This window comes from Periplaneta americana, chromosome 9 (assembly GCF_040183065.1).
Source record: "Periplaneta americana isolate PAMFEO1 chromosome 9, P.americana_PAMFEO1_priV1, whole genome shotgun sequence".
In the NCBI taxonomy this organism is placed as follows: Eukaryota; Metazoa; Arthropoda; class Insecta; order Blattodea; family Blattidae; genus Periplaneta; species Periplaneta americana.
This window is the reverse complement of record NC_091125.1, coordinates 126,446,957-126,455,499: the sequence shown is the minus strand read 5'-3', so window position 1 is coordinate 126,455,499 and position 8,543 is coordinate 126,446,957.

The following is an 8,543-nucleotide window of genomic DNA, read 5'->3' as shown; positions in this document are numbered from 1 at the left end:
TGTGGGAATCCGGTGTGGCTTAGTGGATAGAGCGTCAGCACGTAGAGCTGAAAACCCGGGTTCAAATCCCGATGCCGGAGAGAAGTTTTCTCTGTTCCACTCTTCCATCATCATATCTCGTTCTGATAAACCGTACACGCGAGTTGTACGTAGCTATTGAGTCAGGCAATAACGTTTTGCAGCGTTGTCATATTTCCGTACAATTTATAATTGAGGTGTTCTCTGGAACAACTACTTTAGTGAAATATCTTCAATTTGAGATATATGATATCTAAAATGTTTGATACTCCATAACAGCATAGAACGATATTCAAATTTATTTCCATAGAGCATTATGTTAATTGGAGAGAACTAATATTTTGTCACGAGCGAGATGTGTTATAAAGAATGCCACCGTATACTGGAAACGGAGAAACGACATAATGGACTTCGTTATTCCAGGAAACGCCTCAATTGTTCTGAGGAAGGAAAATTTAATTTTTTTAATTCAAATTTTTGCAAATACAATATAAGGGGAAAAATTCAAATTCATTCAATCATTCATATTATAATTCATCGCTCTATTAAATTGTCACTGCGTCTCAAAAATTCGCTATGTTTTTTTTTTATATATTTTGCAGTAGAAAGAAACAAGCATTGCCACTTTTAATTTCATTGATTTTCAAAGCTACTTTCGGTATAATTTCAGTCATTACATGATAAATGAAGAACTTATACCGAAAGTAGGATAGCCAGCGAATAGGGATTATAAAGAATGGACACTGAGCGAATTTTCCTGTGTTTTGTTTCTCTGTGCGCCAGCGGCTAGTTCCACTTTCAAGCGCTAGAGGTAGTGTAATCGAGCATACGCTAAGATAATAATTGAGAATAGAGTTAAGGCACAGGATCCAAACATCGCCTACCTTACTGCATAATCCAGTAACGCTTTGCTTCAAATAAATTCAAGTTAACAGCTTTTCCTTATTTCTCAGTGACAAACTAGTTGTAATAATAATATTTTATATTTCAGATATAATACATTATGTTATAAAATAATACAATACATTATAAAATTAAGTATCGAATTCGTTTCATATATGTATAATAATATAATATAGGTATATGGTTTTACTTCTCGTAAGAGTTTTGTTTTTCCATTTTCAGCGCTATCAAATCATTACATATTTTAATTGTTGTTGGGGCCAACGTCTCAACTCTCATTATAAAGGAACTCTAGAGTCTAGACATTGCAGTTAATGAAGGATTTATTATTTTATGGATCCAATTTATTTTATTTGGGTACATAATGTACCTAGATGTATTAATTGTATGTGTTATATTTCCGCTGTGTCGACTGCTAGCTGGAATGATGTCAGCGCCAACTCTAGGGAGAAAGCAGAATCTGACACTTTAGCTGGCTTGAAGGTCATTGAAATCAGTCCGGCTACATCAAAGGTACCGACGCGAAGTGTCCATTCTTTATAATCCCTATTCGCTGGGATAGCTTTGAAAATCAAGGGAATTGAAAATGACAATGCTTTTTTTCTCCTGCAAAATCTTTTTAAAAACACATAGTGGATTTTGGAGGCGCAGCGACGATATTGAGAATTTAGTCAATTTTTCTAAAATACACTACAAAACTTCTCAAAACATAAGGAAAAAGGAGTAATACTGTGCCAAAACTTTCTGTTTGAAATATCTCAAACATTAACTCCTGAAATTAATTATAGGCCTATGGCTCAGGTTTGATATGTTTCTATTAATTTTAATATTATATAATTAACCAAGGTCAAAAAATCTGAAAGTTAGAATTTATAAAACAGTTATATTACCGGTTGTTCTTTATGGTTGTGAAACTTGGACTCTCACTCTGAGAGAGGAACATAGGTTAAGGGTGTTTGAGAATTAGATTCTTCGGAAAATATTTGGGGCTAAGAGGGATGAAGTTACAGGAGAATGGAGAAAGTTACACAACACAGAACTGCACGCATTGTATTCTTCACCTAACATAATTAGGGACATTAAATGGAGACGTTTGCGATGGACAGGGCATGTAGCACGTATGGGCGAATCCAGAAATGCATATAGAGTGTTAGTTGGGAGACCGGAAGGAAAAAGACCTTTGGGGAGGCCGAGACGAAGATGGGAGGATAATATTAAAATGGATTTGAGGGAGGTGGGATATGATAGAAACTGGATTAATCTTGCACAGGATAAGGACCGATGGCGGGCTTATGTGAGGGCGGCAATGAACCTTCGGGTTCCTTAAAAGCCATTTGTAAGTAAGTAAGTATAATTAACTAAGCTAGTTAAGAAAACGCTGAAAGTCTCCATCTTATTGCTGCAGACATTTTTGGTACCTACTAATGAAACTAAACCTTATTCGCTATAGTTCAGCTGAGAAATGGTTGGGATCTACATGTTACTTCGTACACATTGTTTTCCCATTAACAATTCGCAAAATCCTTTAATAGGTTGTAATTATTGCGTCAGAGTAATTTAATATGATTTTAACTCTTCTGCACGGAACCACACAAAACATCCGCTTCCACTTCGAAGCAAAGGTCATGCTAGCTGTAGGATCTGAGATTCGTGGGTTGAAATTCTGCGGCGGGAGACAAATATTAAAAGGCGATAAAATCTCTTGCTTGACTTCCTCCAGAAGCGAAGTAAGATGGATCAAGACATGACTTTTATAAAATATAGTTTGAGATTCGAAATAGGTGGGCCAATGGTTTAAATAGGCCTGTTATAAGCACTTAAATACAACGAAAATAAATAATGTTGGGTATTAAAAGACAACAAAAAGAGTAATTTCATTAAAATTCCTTGCGTATTTCTTTGCCTGAAACGTCAATTTAATAAAACGTATTTAGGCCTACGTCAAACTCATGGGTGGGCAACTCGTGCTCTCAAACTGTCAACAAACATCAGTGCAGGTATAAAAACGGACTCTGTACTAACTGAAGTATCTGTATGCGGTTCTTGCAAGACGCAAATTCTCTCGCGTCTGCAGTAAGTGGCGGCTCGTTTTAAGTGAAAAACAATATAATCCCCACATTATTTCCCTTTCGTGATGAGTGGAAAGGGAAAGATTTTTTTTTATTAAGAAGGAAGGTCAAATTTGTATTATGTTTTATTACACTTTCTTACGCATGACATTTTATGTTACAAATAAACACAGTGAAGGTTTCAGTAAAGAAATACTCTCTAGATGTGCTTTAGGACAGCTAAAGGTAAAAATGGAATGTCAACAAGGTGACAATGATATCAAATATCGTTAGCATGTTGTGCGTGCGAGTTACAGAATTGCACGACATACCATCGACTAGCTAAGAACATTTATGGATAAATTTGAAATGTAGCAATATCACGTAGAACGTAGACAACTTCACTTTCTTCGACTGTAACTATCTTGAAGAGTGATAAGAAAATCTTCTTATCAAATATAATACCCTACTTGAAGAACTACAGCAGAATTCACTGGTAAATTTGGAGAAACAGTGACAATTGACAAGGACTCGATATTTTTCTGAAATCTTTTTGGCTTAAAGCGGATAGAAGATCCTGAACGTTTATAGCTTGAATTGATAAATCTACAGAAAAACACGCTACTCAGATTCCAGCGAAATCAGGAATCGAAATGTTCGTAATGCTGCCTAAGTCAGAATTTCCAAATATATTCTTTGCTTCCATATATACTGTATGTTCTTGAGGCAGAGTTTAATACAAGAAAAAAGTGTAAAAGCTCTCAATGTACTGAAAGAGCTCAGAAGTAAGTTTATTTCATTTGCCATGACATGTAAAAATTACTTCCTTGAATTTGTGATTATTTGTGAATACAGATTATTACCTTTCTGAGAACAGAGGATACTCGTTAATGTATACAGACTTGTAAATTCTCGCGTTCTATGTTTCAAATAAGACATATGATAAGAAATATTAACAAATAGTGTAACAATAAATAAGTGTTGCAGCTATATTACATTTGTTGTGTCTTGAAAAGGTTGTATTCAATTTGTGTTTCCAGTACGAAACTCATTTACAAAGCTAGGAAATAATATAATTTTGTTATGTGTGTTTTAGGTACAGTCTGTTTAAAATTAGTATAATTATTATACCATACGTCATTCTGAAATTCAAATAATGCAGTAGATATCACGACCACCTGCGTGAGCCGCCAGATCGCACCGTGGCAGTGAACTGCTTTTGCAGCGAAACTACAAACAGCTTGTAACTGTTGCGGCTGGCTCCGTCAGTCTTTCTCTCTTTCAAGGTTTTTTTAGCACTTTGTGAGCACGAGTTGCCCATCCGTGGTCAAACTCTTCGGAACTTTTTCTCCGCTATATCTTAAAATGTTTATTTAAAAGTAAACTTAAGCCTTAACCGAAAGAATTCTACAGTCTTAATATAGTTGCCGACATAATACCTTTATTTTTGCAAGTCAAAAATGAGCCGGAAATCTTTATGTGGAGACACGGGTGGTTTGTATAAAGCCACTAGTACTCTTGGAGTTAAAAGATTACGCAGGGTGGAAGAAAGTAATATAAACAAGAGCAGGAAGAGGAAGGAAAAAAGAGAAGAACCTGACGAAACTTTTAAAACAGTTTTGTGAAGGGTAGAACACAAGTAAAATAGTTAGAGGAAGTAGCGGCAAGGATCGTAACGACCCGAAGAAGTTGAACTTAACACAATTTGGGGCCGGTGCAGAACGTGGCGCAGGGAGGAGATCTGTCCGACGAGGCACAGCGGGGCCCATCGGCGAGGGGAAGGGGACAAGGAGTGTCTCATACATGAGATGCTCAATTCTAGGAATATTTCGAGCGATAGCTGGCCGATTTTCCTCTCAGGAAGTTCAAAGTTTGACCCGCTATTGAGTTTATTTTATTTCGTTTCCTTCATATCTCAATGAAAAGAAAACGAACAATAATATGTCCAACTGGAAGATACTACGACCTTGGAAACCCCGTCATACTTATATTTTATTTCCATTTGGGAAATTATAGGATTTATTTTTGTCGCTAGGGGAACTTCATTTAAGTTAACCAAAACCATTCTCCTTTCTCTTAAATTTTCTAATGAGGACATTAACAAAATTTATCTAATGGTATTTAGAGATTAATTATCCAATCATTTACACAATCACTTGTATAACACTACGTAATATTATTTTCTTCATTTCCTTATTCTTCATTGTACTTTCATCTCATTTTTCTCCGAAATCAAATTGTACTTTATATTTAAGTTTATCATTGTTTTGTATTCTCTCCGCAAATCATATTATATTTTATTTTGAAGGTAAATAATATTGGATTTTCTTATTTCATTAATTCATTCATTCATTTAGTTATTTACTTATTTATTCTTTATTAGTTTGTCTATTTTTTATTCATTGTTCGTCCGTTTGTTCATTTTTTCGTTTGTTCGCTTGTTTCCTTGTTTGTTTACACACTTATCTACTTACTTATTTGTTTAATTATTTATTTATTTATTTTCTCATTTCCTTATTTACTTATTTATTTGCTTACTTATTTATTCACTCACTTACTTACTTCTTTACTAACTTACCGACATTTATTTACTTATTAGGAGAGAGTCGGGTAGTATCGGACACCGGGTAGTATCGGACAGTGCGTTTCTTTCATCTACCATCATATGGTAGTACCTGAATGACATGATTACGTTTCTCTATGCGACATCACAGAAACGTAACCATGTCAATGAGGTACTAGCATCGCGTGGTAGATGAAAGAAACTCACTGTGCGATATTACCCGATGTCCGATACTACCCGACTCTCCCCTATGTATGTATTTAGTTACTCTTTTATTCATTTATTTACTCGTTTACACTGACTCAGTTTCTTCAGTTTCGTTCAGCATGATCCCATTAAATTTCAGCCGTCTGTTGGGGTCATACTCCAATTAGTCACGAATCAAGTTTGAACGACAAGCTTCGAACGCAATAGATTTCAGATATGCGAAATTTCCATTCCTGGTGATGCTCTTCTGATGGACTTTTGGAATTGTGGACAAATGTTTCGGCAGCAAGTTGCTTATTGTCCTCGATGCAAATTGTTTTGTGTCTACAAAGTTTTTGGGATATCAAGAATTTAGCCAATGGCATCAAATTTGTACCGAACGCGGTGAAAGGTTTATCTATTTAGGGTTTGAATACCAAATGTTTTCATCCAATTGGTCTAATATTCGCACACTCGGCATTTTGAGATTTCCAGTAGTCTTTTAAAACTTAGTTACTGCAACAGGTTTTTCATTATTTGCTAATATGTGTTCTTGAATAGAAGAAATGGGAATGATTACATTTAAATTTATAATTTAATCTACTGTCAACATATTTTAGCTTCACTGTATATAATCACCAGGGCTCGGATTTTCATGACGTAAAAATTCTTGAAGAAATGACCTATAAAATGACTCTTAAAATTTAATTTAAAAAAAGACTTAATAATAATTACAAAAAATTACCTAAAAATTGGAATTTGTATTTTAATTAATGAAATTGTTTATATTAAACTGTTGTACAAAAGTTATAGAGTAAAGATTATTGAATTAGTAGGAATACATATACTTAATTTTTAAAAATTAAAAAAGTAGAAAACAAGAGTAAAATTAATTGAATTAATTAGGTAATTTGAATAATTAATTTAAAATCTACAGTCTCAGAGCATCATTTTCCTCTTTGAAATTTCCGCAAAGAAAAAAAAATAGGATTTGAAATGTTGGATTACAGTAGCCGAGTAATAATTTATTTAAAAGTTTCATGAAAAAAATAACAGTACCGGTAACTAACATATTGTGACTGAAGTTTTCATTTTGGTAGGGGGCTTAGACCTATATTCACCTAATTGTGACTGAAACTTCTTCGCTGAAAACGTTATTGCAACGAAAGGCTAAAGGTTGGTCCACAATAAACCGGGAACGGAAACAACGAGAACGAGAACGGAAATATCGTTAAAATAAAATATGTATTTAAATGTGGGCATACACAATTAACTTTCACTTTCCCGTCCCCGGACACCGGCAAGCACCTCGTTAATTGTGAATTCTCACATTAAATATAATTTATTTTTAACAATGTTCCCGTTCTCGTTCTCGTTGTCGTTTCCGTTCCCGGTTTATTGTGGACCAGTCTTAAACGGTTTCATAATCGCGTTCTCATAACAAGGTATAAGCAGTCATTGTTGTAAATTATAAATTAGAATTATAAACCTCATTCTTCAAAAGTCTGTCACAAGAGAAAAATCCGTGTATTATATTCTCGTCGCTCTTAGTTCCGATAACGTTGCAGCTCGGCTACATTTAGACGTCTGCGTCTTGTCATTCGCTACTGTAGACATTATGCACTTCCTGAGGCTCGCCATTTTTGTTCTTTCGTTTTCATTCGCAGAAAGCAGACGAAAACTCGACGCGATGTAATATATATTGCCGTATGTTTCTGTTAGTTTCTTCCAATATATCAATGTAAATACGACAAAATATAATGCAGAAAGCAGATTGCGTTTGTGAAATTCCGTTAATGATGAAAATATTGACCTAAAACTTGAAAAAATGACCTAAAATGAAATACAGCTTTTAAAAATGATTTAAAACAAAAAAATGGCAAAAAAATGACCAACAAATGGCCTCTAAATTACAGATTTTTAGAATGTCGACGTCACAAATGGGATTTATAAACAAACGAGCAATGTCTCTGATACAAGGAAAACAAAAGATTTAATGTCATCAGAGTCCAGGTCCTGATAATCGCTGTCTAGCTCTAAAAGCAAATACCTTACTATAATAATACCGGACAGCTGTATACTAGCAGCATTGACCTGAGTGCGAAATATCGCGGACCTGGCATCTAGCGGAGCGGCGTGGAATTATGTCCACAAATACAAATATTAACATAGCGGTATTCGGACTATTGTTTAAAACATGAGGTACTAATGTGGAATAATATAATGTGATACACTTAAGAAATGTTGAATAGTATTTAATGTAAAATTATTATCTTATATCAAAGCTGCATATTATGAGAAATATTGCATACTTCATATTACTTTCCGTAATTAATTGTTACATATTTTTTCTTTAATTTAGTGAGACAAAATCAATTCTGACATTAAGAATGAATTTACAATAATGCTGTATATACGCATTGCTGACAACTGTAAAGATAAAATTGATAGTAATCTGATGCTTGTAATAATTAGTAAAGCCATGTGGAGAACAATAAAACTTAATTTGATAAAACCCTAAAATTTCTAATACATTTTAACTTCTATTCATTTATTAGGTCTAAATAAAAAAGCTAATTTGTATTTTTCTATCACCACAAAGACGAAGGAATTAGGCCTAATAAAGAATGTTGTTGACTCACGTTTTATGATCCCTCGGAAATCGAAAGTACGATTTGGAACAATTTGTAATGCTGTAATTGTAGCAATTATAAACAACACATATACACCCTGACATTTTAACACAACACTAATTAATAAAACTATTTTTTTATTTTATTTTAACTAGCCCAGTAACAATATAGGCTACATTGCAATTGATTACA